General features: G+C 37.9%; 1 protein-coding gene and 2 pseudogenes across 5 annotated transcripts in view; 1 reads left to right on the forward strand and 2 right to left on the reverse strand.

Moving 5' to 3' along the window:
• Positions 1-21,946, reverse strand: part of NEXN (nexilin F-actin binding protein) — a 211,841-nt gene that overhangs the window by 56,212 nt on the left and 133,683 nt on the right. For all 5 annotated transcript variants that reach the window (XR_013159386.1, XR_013159388.1, XR_013159391.1 and 2 more), the window contains 7 exons: positions 15,008-15,126; positions 14,650-14,722; positions 13,866-13,952; positions 12,759-12,857; positions 7,372-7,506; positions 4,716-4,769; positions 444-560 (listed from right to left, as the gene is read on the reverse strand). The gene's annotated coding sequence lies outside the window, so the exon portion shown is untranslated. The remainder of the gene's footprint in view (positions 1-443; positions 561-4,715; positions 4,770-7,371; positions 7,507-12,758; positions 12,858-13,865; positions 13,953-14,649; positions 14,723-15,007; positions 15,127-21,946) is intronic.
• On the forward strand, positions 1,484-2,405 carry LOC143650129 (homeobox protein NANOG-like; annotated as a pseudogene).
• LOC143650941 (cytochrome b5 type B pseudogene) lies at positions 20,728-21,557 on the reverse strand (annotated as a pseudogene).

Here is a 21,946-nt window from a genome sequence, read left to right on the forward strand (position 1 = left end):
ACAGACATTGTTTGTTTTATACATTTCAAAAGTGCCGGGCAGTGCAATGGTGGCTCAGTGGCAGAATTCTTACCTGCCATGCCGGAGACCCGGGTTTAATTCCCGGTGCCTGTCCATGCCAAAACAAAAAAAGTGCCCAGGTACAAAGAACAAACTGCCTAAGAGACGATTTGACTGCAACATGCCACTAACAGATAAGAACATGTATCCACTGCAGAAGGAATTGATAAGGTGAATCTATTCCATACATCGGTGAATCTATTGTTAAGTCTATTTCTTAACAAATCTATGTAATACTCGTCCACTGGTATTTAAATAATGAATTTATGTGGCTTTTATAACTTTACCTTTTAAATAACACTTTTCTTTAAAACAGGACAGAATAGAATCTTAAATCCTTCTTGATTTAGAATATAAAGAAATGATTCAATGACTGCATATACCTTAAAGAAGCAACATAAATCATAGAGAGAATTTCTTGGACCCAAAAAACCCCAAGCTAGGACAGGGCTGATGTGCTCACAAATGGCATAAAAATGGGCAAAAAATCCATCCGGGATCTGTTAGGAAGGAAAAGAGAATCAAGTTATTTTTAGCTTATTGCTATTTGCTTTCTCTAGTAGAGAAAATGAAATTACTATCCATCATATCGTCAGCTATTTTTGAGGGCAGACCAAGAGTCAATGATGAGCCAGCCTACTAAGACAGTTAATAAACTTACATGAACTTTTAGAGTCACAGAATGTTTTAGGTAGATTTCAGATCCTAGCCATTCATTTCGAATGTGCTGAGAAGCATTATTTCTTAAAAGGCATTTTTTCAGCTCAGAAAAATACATCATAAAAACGCAATGTTAGTGCTGTAATCAAGCAATAGCAAGAATGCAATGGTGCTTTTTAGCAATGTAATTTTTAGGATTAATAAGGCTTCCAAGGTCTCAGCCCAAGGTTCTGCTTGATCATGTAATCAAATTAACTGAAAAAGACTACAGTAATTTTTAAATGATCAAGCATGAAATTATTCTTACTAGAATCCTAAACTTTAGTTAAATAACCTGATAATTATTTAAGGATTTTAATGTGTAATTCCCTCTTCTTGTGATATAGTACAACGTACAGCTATGTTTTAGGGAACTCTCTAAGTTTATGAATAACTTTATAAATTTTTCTTGTTAAAATAATTTATCCTGTGGGATCTGTCATCTGGCATCGACTGGTGACAATTATGCATTAAGATTCTGTTTCTTGGAGGAGTTTTTTTCTATTTACAATCTTCAAGACAATGTTCCAAACCTCAATTAAAAAAACATATTGTGTTGCTGCATTGGGCTTTTTGACTATTGGTACTGTGGAGGGGTTCCCTTCATCTCAGCCTTTAATACTTTCTTCCCTATAGATCTTCTACCCAAATAGACTTTTAAGCCTTCCTTGGCCACTCTCACAGTCTAAGTGCTTGAATTTTTTTTCTCCTCCTGCTCAACAACATGAGTATAGATCTAGCTTCTCCCCAGAGCCTTCCTTGCCCCAAAACAGACGATTCTAGCAAGTCTTCATCAATGCCTGAAATTTATGAGGCTGAAGAGAATTATGCGTCCTTGCAAATGTCATTTGCTGAGATGCACCAGTCAGAGACAGTCTCTCCTCTTCCTTCCTCTGTGGATCTGCTTATTCAGGATAGCCCTGACTCTTCCACCAGTCCCAGAGTCAAACTACCTGCTTCTGAGGTGAAGAGTCCAGGGCAGAAGGAAGATGAGGGCCAGGTCAAGAAACAGAAGATCAGAACTGTATTCTCAGGCCCAGCTGTGTAAACTCAATGATAGATTTCAAAGACAGAAATAACTCAGCCTCCAGCAGATGCAAGAACTTTCCAACATCCTGCACCTCAGCTACAAACAGGTTAAGACCTGGTTCCAGAACCAGAGAATGAAATGTAAAAGGTGGCAGAAAAACACTAACTGGTCAAAGAATGGGAACAGTTTGGCCCGGAAGGGCTCAGCACCTACAGAGTACCTGGGACTCAACTCTTTCAATTCCCTGGGGTGCATGGTGAACACTTCTGGTAACTTTCCAATGTGGAGCAACCAGACCTGGAACAACCCGACCTGGAGCAGTCATTCCTGGAACAGCCCAGTTTTGGAGCAACCATTCCTAGAACAGCCAGATGTGGTACGCCCAAGCCTGGAATAATAACCAAACCTGGAACAACCAGTTCTAGAACAGTGGAGAGGAATTCCTACAGTCCCAGATCCAATTCCAGCAAAATTTTCCCACCAGTGATTTGGAGGCCACCTTGGGAAGTGCTGGGAAAAGCCACAAGGCAATATAGCAAACTTAAATATTTCAATACCCCACACAACATGGATGTTCCCAAATTACTCCATGAATGCCCAGCCTGAAGATGTGTGAAGATAAAGGTGAAGATGGAGAGATGATACAATCTCAATGTGGGCACAGGCTACATTACATGCTTCCTTCCAGAATTGACTTGAGAGCTGTGCATCTGACTTTATCCAGGTTTTCCTTGGGTAACTGGGGGATGCTTGTAGGTGTTTTGAGTCTAATCAGAGGTTTCAAAAACTCAGTAACAGTCCCGATTGCCTTGGCTGTTCTGGGCAATATCAAAGATGAGTTGTCTGACTATACAGAACTAGAAATAAAATAGTTTGGATATCTTTATGATTTAGCCTCAAGAATAGGAAGAAAACTATAAAGATGTGTGCTGGAGTACTCATGGGATTTGGGAGGCCTCACTGAATTGTTCACACGGAACGAGTAAGCTATCATGACCCTGCTTCATTGATTTCCCTACACTACCTCTAATTTGTTCATTATTGTATTTGTTGATTAAAGTTTTATTTTTGCATCATAGTAATACAGCAGTTTGGCAAGTTGATTTATACATTTTACAGGCAGACAAAATATATCTTAAAACAAAACAAAACAAAACATATTGTAGCAGCAGTTACCATTTAATGAGTATCCATTAAATTCCAGACAATGTGCTAGGTCCTCATTTAAATTAATAAAACATTCCTGCAAAAGTATGCTGTATTAACATCATTTTATACATAGAGGGTTAAAGAACTCCCTCCCTCTACATCTCAAATAGCTAGTTAGTGAAGGTCAAAAAATTATCAAGGATGCACTGAGGTTATTCTAGTCTAAGAGATGTTCTGTAGAGGTTAAAATTCCAAATCCTACACAATAAACGCTTAGTGTATTATGGGTTCAGAGAACTAAGTAGTTACATGGGCTGACAAAGAAGAGACAAAGAATTTTCAATTCACCAGTGAAAATGTGAGCTGAGTTCAATGGTGGGTAAGATTTATGTTGGTAAGGGGATGGAGTTTGGCATTCCAAACATGGGAAACAACTCCCAAGAGGCAAGACATTTACGGTGTATGTAGATACTAAAAAAAGCCTGAAGTAGAAGATTTAATTTAAAAAGTAGAAAATAAAGTTAGATATAACGATGAGAATGTGCTTACTATTATCATAGTTATTATAGCAACTACCACTTACTATGCTCTTTTTTACATTCTTAATTTGATGTTTAATTAAAGCTTGAGTTTGATATTACAGATATCATTATGAAATAGGTATTAACTCTATTTTGCAACATTCAGTAACTTGTCCACAATTATGCTAGCTAGTGTGAAATCAAACCTAAGTTTCCAAGTCTCCAAAATATGTTCCCTAGCTCCTGTACCAGTGGTTCTCAAACATCAGATCATACGATATCATTTGGGGGGCTGTTTAAAATATAGGATCTCTAGAATTGTTTTTAACAAGCGTCTGATGAGGATGCTAGGAGGACTATGCTTTGAAAACATGGTACTTGGCAAAACTGTCTCAGTTATGCATCAGATTGAAAAATATAGATATGAATAAGCAACAGGGAATTAATAGGGCAAATAGGTCCTTGGGCAAAGAATAACTATAATAACCAATACTTACATGGTACATTATGTCAGCTAGCCACTGTTCTAAGTACTTGCATGCATTAAATCATTTAATTCTCAAAACATATATGAGGTAGATACTACTAATATCATCTTTTAACAGATGAAGAAACTGAGGCCTAGAGAGGGTAAGCAATGGCCCAAGGTCACCTGTCTAGTAAGTGCCAGAGAAGGGATTTTATACCAGGCAGTACACTCCAGAGTCCAGGCCTTTACCAAGAGGAGTGAGATGGTAGCAGCAGTATGTAAGTGGGGGAGATAGGCTGGAAGGGTGGAGCATGTGGGGCAGGAATGAATTTGGAGGGATTTTTTGGTAGGTAGGGGCTCTGAACTGATTAAAGCAACTATCAAAATCAAACCATTTTTTCTCGGTTGGATTCTATGACGTGGAATCCAGTATATTAATTCATGTTTAAAAATCTACGTGAATAATGAATCAATGAATGAGTACATAAGTAAATAAATCTTACATGAAAAAACAAAAAACAGAAAATCCATTAGCCGTTTCCAATCCTAAACCCTCTCCCACTTTGTAGAAATCCCATATGTGGCTTAATACTTGCTCTACTGTTCCGTATCAAATGGTTAGGAAGAGGGAGAAGCCAGACAAAAAAGGAGGTTAACCCCAGACCAAAATAAATCATGCATCTAGCTTAGGACAGTCTTCCTTATCACATATGAAGTGACAGGGAGGTTTCTTTGACAGGATTCTCAGATTACTTAATGATGCAGCCCAGGGCACACTGAATTTTACCTTCATTTGTTGCCTTTTCTGTTTCAGCACTGACCAACAACTTGAAGCAACGGCCTAAACATACACAGAAGAAAAAAAGATTTAAATTTAGAACTATATAAACTTTTTTCCTTTTAGAAAAGAGTGATTTTTATTGGAAACTTAGTTTAAAGGTCTAAAAACTTCAAAACATTAACTAATAATATGAACTAGTACAGACTCCTTCTGTTGTTTGTAAATATTAATGAAAACATGTTTTATTTTTCATTTAAAATTAAATACAAAGCCACTAAAGGAAAACATTTGAACCCTGGTGCCAAGGAACTTGGTAATTACAATTCAAATCACAGAGTCCTTAAATTCTGTTCCTAAGGGAAAAAAGTGAAACTATCTGTACATAGATGCACAGATACAAATCAATGTTTTATGTGTATTAATGAAAATAAAGTAGTATTTTTTCTTCAAGAATAGTACTGCTAGAAATAGTTTTGGGCAGAGCGAAACAGTTTTACTCAAATAAAACGACCATAACAACAGGATCGAAAAAGAAATCTGACCCTACTCTGGCATGATCAAACCTTGATCAAAATCATTTTGACAAATCAATTACAGAAATGAAGAACATGTACCTTTTATGATTAAAACTTTCTTTAGTTGAAATATTTTTTAAAAAGTGAATTTATTTTAAAAAGGTGAATTTATTAGAAATGTTTTAAAACTGAACGGTCAAGGGTGGTGCGATGGTGGCTCAGTGTCATAGAGTTCTTGTCTGCCACGCCAGAGACCCAGGTTCAATTCCTGGTGCCTGCCCATGCTAAAAACAAAACAAACAAACAAAAAAAACCTCAATGGTCAAAATGGAGAGATGTTTATTTGGTGCAAAATTTATATTTTGGGTAGTGCATTACCTAATTTAACTTATATGGTCAGTTCAGTTGAACACCATAAGTAAATGGAATCTTGACTAGGGTATGAGATTTTGTTGGTTTGTCCAGGTTAGTGTGATGCCCCAATACATACCAGAGTAATTCGGGCAGTGAATAAAGAAATATTTTCAAAGTCTCCTTGGGGGACTGAGGAGAAAGGAAGAAATATTCAACTTTCCCATTGGAGAATTTCTGATGCTCTTTCAAGCAGTAGGGACAACAAATCAATAGGCTGAGCCCTTGATCTTGGGGTTCGCCCCTATGGAACTTCATCCTGCAAAGGATAGGCCAAGCCTACTTAAAATTAGGCCTAAGAATCACCCTAAGAGAATCTCTTTTGTTGCTTAGATATGGCCTTTCTCTCTAAGCCAACTCAGCAGATGAACTCACTGCCCTCCCCCCTTACACGGGACATGACTCTGAGGGGTATAAATCTCCCCGGCAACATGGGAAAAGAACTCCGGGGATGAGCCGGGACTGAGCATCACGGGATTGAGAAAGCCTTCTTGACCAAAAAAGAGGAAGAGGGAAATGAGGCCAAATAAAGTTTCAGTGGCTGAGAGATTTCAGAGTAAAGAGGATTGGAGGTTATTCTTATGCATTATATAGATATTCCTTTTTAGTTTATGGTGTATTGGAGTAGCTGGAGGGAAAGACCTGAAACTGTTGAGCTGTATTCCAGTAGCCTTGATTCTTGAAGATGACTGTATAAAGATATAATTTTTGCAATGTAACTGAGTGCAAAAGCCTTGTGTCTGATGCTCCTTTTATCCAGGGTATGGACAGATGAGCAAAAAAGTAAGGATAAAAAAATAAACAAATAGGGAGGATATGGGGTGAAATAAATTGGGTAGATGGAAAAAAAAATTCAATGGTGAAAGAAGTTCCAAATAATCATGAAATAATCAATTGGAACTTTTTTTTTTTAAAGGACATTCAAAACTTCATCGTGAAACATGGCATCCATCCCACCTACTACCAGGTGGACACTCAAACCCCAATAAAAACCTTTCTCAGAGATTTAGATAAGAAAAACAGCAGAAAGTGAGAAAAGAATATAGTTTAAACCTGTTTTATCTTTTCACATGCCTATTTTTTCTCCCATATATATATATTTTTTCCAGGTAGGCACCAGGAATTGAACCTGGGTCTCGGGCGTGTTCCCATAATTTTTAATAGTATTTGGGAGCCACTGTATTTTCCTTCTTAAAAATATATATCCTCATTTTTTACTAGAACTTATTATATCAGTTTAGTCATTCAACCAATTTAGGTACAGACACTTTTCTGTTAGACCTGAATTAGTCTGAGGCCTGAGTTTCTTTTGAAACCTGAAGAAATTTTGGGTTATCCAGGTCAAGGCTGGGATGGAGGAAGGGGAGAATTTCACCTAAGGGTGTTGTCCCATACACACCTGACCCCAATATCAAAAGACAAGCTCAGCTTCCACACTAGTCATTCTATAGGCAGATGTTTATGTAAATTTTATCAATCTTCCCAGCTCTGACCATTTTCATCAAATTTAAATGGTTGAAATTCAAATCTCAACCCAGGATCACTGGTGGAAATGTGCTCCCATCCACTCTGTCCTGGCTGTGTTCTCTACAGAAGCACAGTGGCAGACGGGGGCCTAGCATTGGCTACAAAGCACAAGTTCGTATGCTCAATTTTGTTTCTCCATTGGCTGACATTAAACATTCAAAGGATGAAAAAAAAATTCAAATGGTTGAGAAAGGTAAACTACCACTCACAGTTTCTTTGAAGGAGGAGTTTAGCCAGCGATTATTTACTACATTCTGAATGGAGGTGGGTGGGTTTTCTAAATCTTCAAAGGAATCCATTAATATAAAATCCAGAACAACATCATAAAAATTTAGATTTTTCACCTGCATTATAAGGGTTAAAACAGGAATTGTTACTGCATGGAACTAAAATAAAGTCTCAGCCAGGGCTTCATACTTTATAACAACAGAGTTGCTTTAATTTTTTTTTTTTTTTTGAATTGAATTAGTGGATTATATCATTGACAAAAAAAGAGGGGAAGGAGGGGAAAATATCAAAACTCACCACCAGAAACTACAATTCACATGGTACCTGCTCCTTTCTTAGATCCTATCAGGTGAAACTAATCTGTCTCTCCTCTCTGTTCTAGAAGTCTTTTGTTCATGCTTCTATTTGCTTTGTCATTCAGTTATCCATATATCTGCCTGTCCCACCTCTTGCTCTTTTATTCAGTCATACATATTGTGTTGTACTACATGGTTGTACCAAGAGCTCAGACTTCCACAAAAGGAATATAGGTACTTAGCATATAGTGGGGAAAACAGGTGGTAACAAAATAATCTCACAACTATGCAATTACAGACTGTGAACAGGATGCATGCTGCTATGAGAGCTTATGATGGTGATTCTGATATAAACTGAGTGTCAGAGAGGGGTTCTGTGAGGGAGTGAGGCATCCCAGGTAGAGGAAATACAAGTAAAAATTTGTAAGAAGGAACACAGCGATGTTGAATTGAAAGAAATATTGAGTGTGCAGTAGTTCTCTGTGGTACAGAAAGCACAAGGGAGAGCGGCTAGAGAAAAAGAAGGAAGGGCCAGACCCTGCAGAGTTTTATGGCCCATGGTAAGGATTTTGGTTTTTAACCTTATAGTATTTTGTAGCCAGGGGAGATGGGGGAGAAGAGGGAGATTAGATTGTAGTTTTGTAAAGATCATTCTGGCAGCAATGTGGTGACTGGAATGCAGAGGGGGATACAACAATTACTGAGGTAGTCCAAGGGAAAGACAGTAATTGCTTAGACCAGATGGTGGTACAGAGAAAATCTGAAGAAACTGAAAGATATTTAGGAACTAAAATTAACAAAACTTAGGGATGAATATGACAAAGTGGGTGAGGACCAGAAAGATATGAAATGATGAGTCCTAAGTTTTTGGTCTGCAGAACCAGACAGACGCTGATTCTATTCACTGAGTGAGGGCACTCTGGGGAAGGAAAGGTCATACCTCTGTGTCTTTGTACTTTCAGTTTTCTCTGCTTAGAATGCCTTCCAGCCCCTTGTAAATTTATACGTTGCAAACTATGACTCTACTTTCAAAAGCCAGTTCAATCATTATGCCCTCGATGTCTAGGTTGTGAGCTCATCAAGAAACACCCGTAGTCCCAGAATTTAGCAAGAAAGCTGGCATGTAGTAACTTAAATATGCATGTATTTAATATCTGTTGATCTTCCTATGTTTCCCAGTAACTAATTCCGTACTTTCTCAAAGTGGACATTCAATAAATGTTCACTTAATCTCAATATTTGTGCCTACGCCATTACATTCAATGATGCAGCTATTCTCAGTATTTGCTATATCTATGTATTAGAAAATAATATGTGATAGGTGATCCTTTCAAACATCAATAAGGCTTTTAAAAATATTTATTTTGAAACAGTTTCAAACATAAAGAAAAGTTGTTAAAAGACTACAAAGGACTCCCAGAGACTCCACTGATGTCCTTTATGGCAAAAGCTAATCCAGGATCATGCGTTGCACACACTGTCCCATCTCTCTTGTATCTCTCATACCGGAGCTGTTCCTCAGCCTTTGCTGAAGTTTCATGCCCTTGACCTCTTAGGAAGATTGCGAGCCAGTTATTTTGTAACGTGTTTCTCAATTTGGGTTTGTATAATATTTACTTATGGCTAGATCTGCTTATGTAGGGACATCACATAAGTAATCTTGTGTTCCCATCGCATCCTATCAAGAAGTACAGTTTCAACTGCTAACCTTGTGATGATGTTCACTTTGATCACTTAATTGCCAGGCTTTTCCATGGTAAACCACCCCTTTATTCCTTTTGTAATTAGTATTGGGGGGGGGGGATGGAGTACTTTGCAACTATGTAAATATCTGGTTCTTCATCCAACTTTCAATTTATTCTTTATTAATTAAAGTCATAAGAACTTGTGAATTCTTATTTTTATCCAATGGATTATAATCCTTTATTATCATTTCTTTTTTTAAAATTTGAGGCTTCACTTGATCTAGATTTGGCCAGTGGAAGACCCTGTAAGTTGTCTCCTATGTTCTTCTGAGATAGCCCCATCATTCTTCAAGCCTCTCCCCATTTTCTGGCACAAGACATTCCAGGTTCATCTTGTATTTTCCATGCTTCAGCCTTGGAATAAACCACTTCTCCAAGGTGCCATGGCTCCTTTAAGGGGAGAATGGCATTTAAGAACTGGGATCTGAAGCGTGTTCACTACTTCTCAGATATAACAGTTCCATAGCTCTCTCAGTCGTCAGAATCAAGGAACATACATGTTGTGCTGGTCTGAAAGGATGTATGTTTCCTAGAAAAGCCATGTTTCAATCAAAATCCCATTTTGTAAAGGCAGAATAATCCGTATTCAATATTGTATGTTTGAATCTGTAATTAGAGCATCTCCCTGGAGATGTAACCCAATCAAGAGTGGTTGTTAAGCTGGATTAGGTGACGACATGTCTCCACCCCTTAGGGTGGGTCTTGATTAGTTTCTGGAGTCCTATAAAACAGGAAACATTTTGGAGAATGAAGGAGATTCAGAGAGAGCAGAGCAGAACGACACGGCCACGAGAAGCAGAGCACACCAGGCAGTGACCTTTGGAGATGAAGAAGGAAAATGCCTCCCGGAGTGCTTCATGAAACAGGAAGCTAGGAGAAGCAGCTAGCAGATGATGCTGTGTTCACCTGTTTCCTTCCAGATGAGAGAGGAACCCTGACCGTGTTCACCACGTGCCTTTCCAGATGAGAGAGAAACTCTGTGTTCGCCATGTGCCCTCTCACTTGAGAGAGAAACCCTGAACTACAATTGGCCATCTTGAATGAAGGTATCTTTCCCTGGATGCCTTTGATTGGACATTTCTATAGACTTGTTTTAATTGGAAAATTTTCTCGGCCTTGGAACTGTAAACTAGCAATTGATTAAATTCCCCTTTTTAGAAGCCATTCTGTTTCTGGGATATTGCATTCTGGCAGCTAGCAAACTAGAACATATGTATACCTGTATTTGTGTGGGTATGCATATAGAGCCATGCATATACACACATGCATATATATACCCACACATTTATTTCTATATTTTGGTAGAATCTACACCAATAACTTCAATTAAAATCCAACACTGCAGCAGGGCTTATTCTAGTTTTCTCCCTTTACATTTTTGTAACTTCCTTTTCCAACATGATAAAGCTGGCTTGGATTATACTTAATATATGTACTCATTTAATCCACCCTTGAGTATGTTTCTAAACTCTACTAATACTGCTGCCTCCTCATACAGATGCTCTTTGCATCACATTCTGGCTCCAACACCCTGTGCCAGTCTACCTTTCCTTAACAGATACCAAATTCACCCCACCTGGCCTCTGGCATGCCACACCAGACTCTCCTTCCAAGTGGACATTCTTTTCACTCTGCTTAAGCTATGACAGCCTGCACCTGCCACCCTTTACTAAGGGTACCCTCCTCACCCCACATGGGCTCTGACTCCACATGGGTGTTTTGTTCCCTGCATGGAAGTCCCTCTAAACCTGCTCGGGCTCTGATACCCCACACCCAATCATTCCTCCTTGTGGATACCTTCTTTACTGTGTGTGGCCTTTGACATCCCAGGCCAGGCTGGTCCACTACAGGGACCACCTCCTTACCTTGCTTGGGCTTTGACACTTGGTCAGGCCGCACACCCCCAGTGTGGACAACTTCCTAATCTTCTTCAGTTTCTCATTCCTCTGATTTCACTTCCTTGAATGGATGCCCTCTTCATTGTGCTTGTGCCCTGCTATTACACACTAAGCTGCCCTGTTAGGTGAATGGCTGGTTCATTCTGCTTGCACTCTGGCACTGGAAGCTGGGCCACTATGATGACAAGGTCAACACACTTGCCAGCCAGCATCTGCCAGGATGCCCTCCTCATTGTGCTCAGGCTCCTCCACGTGGGCATTCTCCTTACCCAGCTCAGGTTCCACAACCCTTCTCTGGACTACAGCAGCATCCTCCCCACCAGGTGCAAATGCCTTCTTTGCTGATTCTCACCTAACAGTTTTAGGATCAAATTACTCTGGACAGAAACAGACAAAAAACAAGAAGGGAGCAGAGAGGGAAAACAACAGAAAGAAGAGTTCTGTCCTTCTGACATGTCCCTCATCATTCTTTAAGATTCCATTACAATACAATGCTCTTCACTCATTATGCATGTTCCCTAATGGACAGAAACAGATAAAAAAACAAGAATGGAGCAGAGAGGGAAAACAACAGAAAGAAGAGTTCTGTGTCTCTCTGACATGTCCCCCATCATTCTTTAAGCTTCCATTACAATAAGATGCTCCACACTCATTATGCACTTTCCCTATCCCATTGCTGAAATCAGTCATTTTCTAAACAGTTTTAGTTCTTTTTGGTGGGACTTGTACTTAAAAGTCAAGATCAGGATGCTAGAAGTGCTCATTTCTTTTCGAGTATTGCTGCTCCCAGACTGTCTCAGCTAATGAAGCTAGGAAGTATATGTATGTGGACATACACACAAACCTTTATATCTGTATTTATTTCTTTTTTTTTCTATATATATATTGCAAACTATGATTCACATTGAGAGCTCCAATTCTAATGCTAGCTTTTGCTGTCTTTCTGGACATTGAGAAATCTGGCTCCCTAATTACTCTCATATACTTATTTGTTCAGTCTTGTGTATGCAGGTAACCCCCAATCCCACTAAGCTCCCCCTACTGTACCATCCAACTCTGTCTTTGCACAGGACAACACTACTGTCCTGCTAGTGCCTGCCCATGGACTTTTTGATGAAGGAATGAAGAAATGAAAAAAGGAGGGGAGGGAGGGAAAGAGGGAGGGAGGGAAAGAGGGAATGAGGGAAGGTAGAAGAAGGGAAAAATGGAAGGCTTTTTAAAAAACAATTCGTTTCAACTGTAGCCCCAATGGACAAAGTCCGAGGTTGCTACTGTTTGCAACTCTGCCAGAAGAAAGACATTGCTTCACCACCACAGGAGCGGTTTTACTATCACTTCACAAGGACAAAGAAATAGGAGTCTAGATTCACATAAATATTATGGGCAAATAATTAACTTGGGGGAATAAATACAAAAATTTTGAATTTACTCCTCTAGCAGCAAGTTCCATTTCAGTACTATCCCAGTGATCAGTTTGCTCTAAAAAGTAGATCATTTCATCAAAAACATCTTCAAACTTCTTTGGATTCTGTAGAAGAAAACACATTGTAATCCTAAACTCAATTTTATGAGAGGCTCAGGCTTACAAAGTAAATAAACGACTCTTCAAGTAAGCTTCTTGCAAATTCTGTAGGTAACTGAATTAAAGTATAGATTTCAAAATATGCCAGATTCATTTAGTTTGCTATTTTGCGGATACAACATTTTACAGAAGTCATGACTAAGAATGTTAGAAGAATATCATAAGCAAACTGTCTATTGCTCAAAAACATATGCCTAATTAGGGTGGTCCTTAAGAGGCAAACTCGGTCATAGCAGGTACCATGTATGCTTGTTTTCCAATTTGGTTTTGCTCCTTTTGGAGGGGCTCTAGCTCGGCTCATCAGGTTTCCCTGCCACAGGAAAGCTGAGAAAGCAATGTACGAGTTACACTGGGAACTGCAACTAGTTTCTTACCACTTTACATTTATTTAGTACTTCACTTTTAAAAAGTTGCTTTCCCATTTGTTATTTATTTAATCATCATAATGACCTCTGAGATACGGTTACATAAATATAACCCTTTCTACTATGTAAATGAGGGAACTGAAATTCAAAGGGACTGTGTTTGAAAAACAGGCATCTAAATGGCTCAAGGAAGGCCTGTTTGTTTTTTTCCCATATCTAAATATACCTTGCATTAAGACAGTCTTAATAAGGTTCTTGTCATTGCTTCTGCCTCATTTGGTCCCAGTAAGGTGAATAAGAGGCAGCTCAATTTCTGTTTCCAGATCTTTGAGACCTATACTATCTCCTGGAACCCACTTAGAAATAATTTATGAGAAACAACTTGGTAAAAATTGTGTGGACTTCACATATAGAAAATAATGCAATCCAAGTAGAAATCAATGTTCTTTGGGTTATTTAGTTTTTAATTGTGAACTTTTGCAACACCCTACGGAAAATGTTTTCCTCTATCTAAATTTTTAATGTATTTTAATCTTCATTTGAACTGGAAACAATAATAAAAAAACTTGCCAACAAAACAAGTGTTTACCTTTCGTGCTCTCACAATTAAAGCTGATAAAATTTTCCTTCCACTCTCAGCAAGGAATATCCTGTTGGTTGTTTCTGAAAGAATTACCTGCAAAATTAACCAGTCCCAACAAAGAAAAAAAGAGACTTATAATTCACTGGAATGGACATCAGTCTTTATAACACATCTAAGCATAATTAACTCTACTAGAGCCCATGTAATATATGTGGTGCTATTTCAGCAGACAGTCCACATAGAAAATCTTAATTTACTAAATAAAAAGAGCTTTGGAAACCAATAATAAAAAAAGATTAAAGAGAGAGATAAATCTGAATTAAATTCCAAGCAACATATTATAAAGTCTAAAAATGTTTTATATGGCCCCAAAACATAGGATAACAAAGACATGTTTGTTGTCAAATGACCTTAATTCCTTTGGGAAATTAAGGACTTTACAATTGATTCAAATGAAAAACAATCTAGAACACATCTTCTTATTCTTGATAATAAGAAGGAGGGTTTTTATTTGAAGTAGCCATTTGAAAGGACTTACAGCATCAAAATGTTCTGTTTTGACAAAGGAGTGGTGGGCTAGGGAGCCATGGGAAAGCACAATGACAAATGGGGACAAATGAAGGGAAAAGCAGGGAGGCAAAATAAATGCAGTCAAATTTACAACTGCCATCAGGCATAGAGATAAGAAAGAGCAAGGGACTATTCTGTTTATATGCAGCTGTGCCCTATAGTATGAAGGTGGAGATGAGTGGCTGGTGAAGTCACTTAATGTTAAAAAAAAAAAAAATACCTGAAAAGCCTGTCGAATACAGTGAAGTTTGGCAAGAAAATCACTGTCTCCTAGGCACTCCAACATTTCAGTTCTGTGTAATAAACAGGAGAAAACTGTTAAGCTGCATTCAAGATGAAGCCTACTACAAAATTTGGACTCAAACAAGGTTTAACCTTAGGTCCTTAATACAAAACATATGTCTTCTCAACACTGACAAGGTCAGAAACATGTAAAAAAAAAAAAAAAAAAAAAGATGTTTTGACTTGGACCTAAAAACATATTTCTTTCTGTTGTTATAAACATTTTTAATAAATATCACATAAACATAGCAACAACTTAATTATTTTCATAAACATAAGCAAAATGGAAATGGTACCTAAGAACTCTTGAGTAAATTTTTCCTTCTTCAACTAAATGCATGGCTTCTTCATAAAAAGGGCAATGGCAAAGAGACTCTAGACTGTAGGTGTGCCGTATTTCTCTGGGTTCTGCAAGCTAAGAAAACAGTGGGTCAGAATCAAGTAAACTTGATAAAAGAAGAAAAACTATGAAAGACAGAAAATCAGATTTTACAGTAATCAAAAATATTATATTTGTTTAAACCATAAAAATCACTGACACAACTTACAACTAGTAAGAACTGAATTCATTTTATTTCAAAACTCAGTTGTAAACGGGAGTAAACACGTTTTACTCCGGAACACATTCAGTTCATTTTGAATCTAAATATTTAAATTCTTAGGGTGCACAGAAAATCACCATCTTACAGCATAACAATAAGAATAACTGAAATTGAAGCATTAAAAAAAGATTCTTTCCTCCAAAGAATGTTTCAAAGTATTATAACTCATGATAGTTAACAAAGCAAAACTTTCTACAAAGGCACTGAAATAAGCTCAGTTTGGCTATTCTAAGAAGCTTTTTCTTAAATGTAGTTTTGAATACCTTTGTATAACTGAAAAACAGCCATGTTTCTCTGGCTAGAATAACAATTATGCAGAAAGAATTTCAGTTTTCTGACAGGTCACTAAAAAGCAACTGCAAATGTAGCCAGCCAAGCAAAAAAACCATTGGAGTTATTTTATTTTTCAGGACTAGGTGATATATTTAAAGAAATTAAAATGGCACACAGTAATTTTTGCTTTTAATAATAATTTTATTGAGATATAATTCACATACCATATAAAGTGTATAATTCAATGGTTTCTCAGTACATTCAGAGTTGTGCAATTATTATCACTGTTTAATTAAATCCCAGAACATTTTTATCACTTCAAAACAAAATCCTTTCCCATTAGCAGTCACTACCTGTGCCAGCTTGAATCTATCCTGTACCCCAGAAAAGCCATGTTCTTTAATCTTCATTCAATATTGCTGGGTGGGATCTTTCTGATTGTCTCCATGGAGATGTGACCCACCAATTGTGGGTGGTAACTTTTGATTAGATGGTTTCCATGGAGATGCATCTCCACCCATTCAAGGTGGGGTTGCTTACTGAAGCCCTTTAAGAGGGAACCATTTTGGAAAAAGCTTTAGATCCACCAGAATCGACAGAGCCAACAGAATGGACAGGGCCCCGGGGGAGGCATTGAAGAAGCCTGGAGAGAAAACTAGCAGATGTCATCATGTGCCCTCCCAGCTCAGAAAGCAATACTAAATTTCATCAGCCTTTCTTGAGTCAAGGTAACCTCGCATTGGTGCCTTAATGTGGACATTTTCGCAGCCTTAGAACTATAAATCTGCAACTTTATAAAATCCCCCTTTTAAAAGCTGTTCCATTTCTGGTATATTACATTCCGGCAGCTTTCAAATGACAACACTCTCCCCTTCCTCTGGAAACCATGAATCCACTCTCTGTCTTGGTGGGTTTTCCTATTCTAGAAATTTCAAATAAATGAAACTATAAAATAAGTGGCAGTTTCAATTTGTAAAGGCTGCTGGAATGCAATATACAGAAATGAAGTGGTTTTTACAAAAGGATTTATTAGGTAACAAATTTATAGTTCCATGTAAATGTGGAGGGACAAGAGGATACCTTCACTCAAGAAAGGCTTGAGTGGGGTTTCTCTGTCACATGGGAAAGTGAATAGTGACTTATAGAGAAGGGGTCTGCTGGCCCTTCTCTTCTGGGTTTGTTTCCAAAATGGCTCTCTCAATTCCTGCAGCTCCTTCTGGCCTCCCCTGGGGTGTCTTCCCTCTCGAAGTGTCTGTGCGTCCTCTCCTAGCTTCTCCAGGGCAAACTCAAATTCATCTCTTAGCATCTGCTGGGCATTTTCTGTCTCCAAGCATCTCTCTCCCTTTACATTCTTCACTTGGTTTCATCTCTCTGCTCTCTGTATTGGCTCTGAGCTCTCTTGATGCTTTCTGTCTTTTATTCATTTCATAAACAACCCCAATGAAAGGATAAAGACCCACCTTGCATTGGGTGGTAGTTTACTTTGTTTACGCTGCTGAAAATGCAATATTCCAGAAATGGGTTGGCTTTTATAAAGGGAACGTATTAAATTACAAGTTCATAGTTCTAAGGCCATAAAAATGTTCAAACTAAGGCTTCCAGAAAATGATACCTTTACTCAAGAAAGGCCGACGTAACACCTCTATCAGCTAGGAAGGCATGCGGTTGGCACCTGTTGGTCCTTTGGCTTCTGGTTTCAAACAGCTTCCCTGGAGGCGTTTTCTTTCTGCATCTCCAAACGACTCTCTCTTGTCAGCATTGAAGCTGTTTCCAAAATAGTTCCCTTTTAAAGGACTCCAATAGGTGGATGAAGACCCACCTGATGGACAGAGATACATCTCCATGGAAACCACCTAATCAAAAGGTCCCACCTACAACTGGGTGGGTCACATCTCTATGGAAACAACTTAATCAAAAAGATCCCAACCATAACTGGTTTCCACATCTCCATGGAAACAATCCAAAGTTTTCACCTGACAATATTGAATCAGGATTAAAAGAAACATGGCTGTCCCCACAAGATTGGATCAGGAAAAAGGACATGGTTTTTCTGGGGTACATAACAGCTTCAAACTGGCACAGGTGGGTCATAACTCCATGGAAACAACCTAATGAAAAGATCTCACCCACACTGGGTAGGTCACATCTCCATAGAAATAACCTAATTAACAGGTCACAACCATAATAGGTATGCACCTATAGGATTAGATTAGAAGAACATGGCTTTTCTGGGGTACATAACAGAATCATACCACCACAGTGACTTTTTTGTTTGGCTTCTTTCATTTAGTATAATGCTTTTGAGGTTCATTTATGATGACGCATTTACAAGTATTTCATTCTATTTTATGGCCACATTCCACTGAATGGATATACCACATTTTGTTTATCCATTCATCAATTGATGGACATTATAATTTTTTCTACTTTTTAGTATTATGAATAATTCTGCTATAAACATATGCATACAAGTTTTTGCTTGGATGTATGTTTTCAATTCTCTTGGGTATACACAAGGGAACAGAGTTGCAGGGTCATAAGATACCTCTATATTTAACTTTTTTAAGGTATGGCTAAACAGTTTTGCAAAGCAACTGCATCATTGTGCCTTTCCATCAGCAATGGAAGAGAGTTTCTGTTGCTCTACATTATCATGAGTATTGGTCTTGTCTTTTGAGTTTGAGTCATTCTAATAGGTGTACAGTGGTATCTCATTGCTGTTTTAACTTGCAATTCCCTAATGACATAGGATATCAAGCAGCTCTTCAAATGCTTATTTGCCATCTGCATATCTTCTCTGGTGAGGTGTCTGTTCAGATCATTCGCCCATTTTGTAACTGTGTTGCTGTTTTGTTTTTTTTTTATTGTTGAGTTGGAAGAGTTCTTTATATACTACAGATACAAGTTCCTTATCAGATATACAACTTAAAAATACTTTCTCCCATTCTGCTGTCGTCTCACTTTCATGTTGGTGTTCTTTGAAGAACAAAAATTTTTACTTTTGATAAAGTCCAATTAATCAATTTATTCCTTTGTACTTGTGCTTTTGGTGTCATATCTAAAAACCCATTGCCTAATCCAAGACTATGATGACTGTCCCAGCACCATTTGTTTAAAAAAGACTATTACTTCCCCTATTAAACTATCTTAGTACCATTGATGAAATCAATTGACCATAAATGTAAAGGGTTATGTATGGACTCTAAATTTGATTCCATTGATCTGTATGTCTATCCCTATGTCAGTACCAAACTGTCTTTATTGATATAGCTTTGTAGTTAAGTTTTGGAAAAAGAAAGTGTGAGTTCCCTACTGTATTACTCAGGGTTCTCTAGAGGAACAGACCTTTAAGAGATATCTATAAAGATGAGATTTATAAAAGTGTCTCATGCAACCATGGGGATGCAAGATTCCAAAATCCATAGGGCAAGCCATGAAACTGGCAAATTTGATGAACTCCACAGGAGAGGCTAGCTGGCTTCGAGATCAAGAATTCAAAATCTGTAACACAGCTCGCGAGTTTGGCAACTCCAATGAAGATGCTTGACAAACTCCACAGGCAAGCCTTGCTGGCTGAAGAAATGAAAAATTCTCTCTTCTCCCTTAAAAATCTCCAGTTGATTGGATTAAATCCAGTAGACTGAAGACACACCCTTAGTTGATTATAGATGTAATCAGCAGCAGATGCAGTCAACTGACTAATCATTTAATAAACCAGCCTTTTGGTTTATCAACCAGCCACAAAATACCCTTGCAATAACTGTTAGGCCAGTGCTTGCCTGAATGGACAACTGGGCACCATCTCCTGGCCAAGTTGACACTTAACCTAACCATCACAGTCCACCCTTTGTCAACTTGGAGGCTATACACATCACCTTAAACCATACTTAATCTCTAAATTGAACACAATAATAGACATATGTTTCACCAACAATACTCAGTCTTGTGTACAACTGGAAACGCACTAAACCTCTCTAGAATAGGGTACAAGCTCTTAAGAACACTCACTCTTTAAAAAACAAACAAACAGAAACTACCAGATTTTTACTCTCAGTGGAAAAATAGAACAAAATGAAAAGTTGGAGTCACAGAAGTAAAATACAGATAAATGGAAAACATTATCTATCATGAGCTTCCCCTTTCAAATACCATTTTATTGTGCAAGTTATTTCACTGGGGGGAACAAATCAAATACTGTACTTTTGATCAATATGGACTCTCCTATTTTTGTAAAATGGATAATCTAAAATTTGCTCATCAACAAGCAAACAACAATAACAAAAAGCAGCAAAAATCTCTGGTAAAGCTCTACAGACATAATGAATTTACATTTTACCAATAAAAGATGGCTGGAGAAAAACAAAACAATGGCTAGAAACTCATGCCAAACCAATGTGAAAGCTGAAATCTTTGGTGCTTTTTCTAAACTCTTAGCCTAAAGCAATGTTGCTAAATATTTTTCTAGGACCCTATCATCCCAATTCTTCCTCCTTTTCCCTATCTCTCCCCACCCCCAAGAAATAAAAGGGAAACATAATTTTGTCCAGCACCACTTGGGAAGAAAAAGGGCTAGATTTAGGGAGTGGGAAGAGCTACTTGCCATACTAGCTTGGGAGGAAGCAGAGAATAGGAGATGAATACATAGTTCTTTCTGGATTTAACAAATAAAAACAATATAAGTTGACAGTTGTGTTTTAAACAGTAGGTGTGCTTGTTTCCTTCATGGATGAAATCCTTTAGATGAGTAAGAAAAATAATCAAAGTCAGAATTAAAAAAAATTACTCAAAGGAAAAAGAAAACCTTCAAGGCCAGAGTATGCTACCCTGTTAAGAATGTTTAATGTACATTCAAAGTTTTGGAAAAGAAAAAATTTGACCAAAGGGCAATGTAACTAGAACATATGCATTGAAATTATTAAAAAACATTTTGAAATGTAAAGGTACTTGTGAAAACCAGCTAAGGGAGGAAACATTGGCAAGGACACATAACAGTGAGCTGGTGCATGGGATGAAGGCTCGAGAGATGAAGAACACCGGACCCAGGTCTGATGTGGATATCTGGCCAGCCATCTTGGCTCCAAGGGGAACATAAAATCGGCAGGATTCGAGAAGACAATGTTGCAAGCCCCAAGGCAAGTCTCTAGTTCTCATTCCTAAGAGGATGTGTTTTCAAGATTTCAACAAAGTCTCTTCAGGAGGATTTGCTTTCCAACATATAATAACGATACAGGAAGATGAAAAGAACAGTGCTTAAGATAGGGAAAACCCAATATGCTCAGAAACTTTTGAATGTGTTATTTTTCTAAGGATCCTTGCTACCACTTTCAGTTTTAATGTCTTTTGGATAGAATCACCAATACAGTACTGCTTCAGCATTTCTCTGGTATCAGAGGAGTGACCTACATCTTGAAAGATTTTACTTGCACCTGCACCAGCTTGTTCCAAAAGAACTTCCTCTCCTCTAGGATGCTCACTGAGGAAGCTGCAGACATTACAGACTCACCCATGATTTCCTTCGAGGAGTTGTGCCTAGCTGCCTCCTCCAATCAGTAATAGGTAATGGAAATTTTGACCCCCTGTCCTTTTCCATTGCTGTTGCTAGCTACCATAATCGCCACTGGGAGTGAGACCCTAGCCTCTCCACTGCTACCTCAACATTCACTTTTAAATTTGATTTCCTATAACTTAAATACTATAACATGAACAATACAACTTATGTCATGTGATAAGAAGAAAAGGTATTGCTTTATGTATAATACAAACATACAACAAAACAAGGAGGATATAGTCATACCATCACAGTACTCATTTTTGTAACTGGTCATGTGTTTGTAGTTCATATTTAGCACTACCTTCCCTTCTTTCACTACCCATTCCATGTTTCCTTTACCCTCAGCAAGCACTTCAGCTGGCCATGGCTCTTTGTCTGATGGGATGAACCAAACCTTGATTCCTGAAATTTCTGGGCCATTGCTAGTCCTGCATGGATTGGGTTGTTGCAGTTTTCCATTGATTTTAATCACAGCGTATAGTAGTACTAAGAGACACCCTAGAGGATCTCCTATGTTCCAGAAAAACTCTTCTTTAGAATGGGCATAGCCCAAATATATCTAAAGAGTGAGAGAATGATCAAAGTTGATGGTGGAGTTACACAGAGAAGGTAGTGTTTAACAAATGAGTATGAGTGATGAATCCTTATATTGATATTTCTTTTAGTTTCTAGTACCTTAGAGCAGCTAGAAGAAAAAACCTAAAATTGTGGAACAGTAAACCATACCAAACTCTGAGATCTATTCTACAACTAATTGCTGCAATATAATTTGAAATTTATTATTTTTTGCATATATGTTATTTTTCACA

This window comes from Tamandua tetradactyla, chromosome 11, assembly GCF_023851605.1.
Source record: "Tamandua tetradactyla isolate mTamTet1 chromosome 11, mTamTet1.pri, whole genome shotgun sequence".
Classification (NCBI taxonomy): Eukaryota; Metazoa; Chordata; class Mammalia; order Pilosa; family Myrmecophagidae; genus Tamandua; species Tamandua tetradactyla.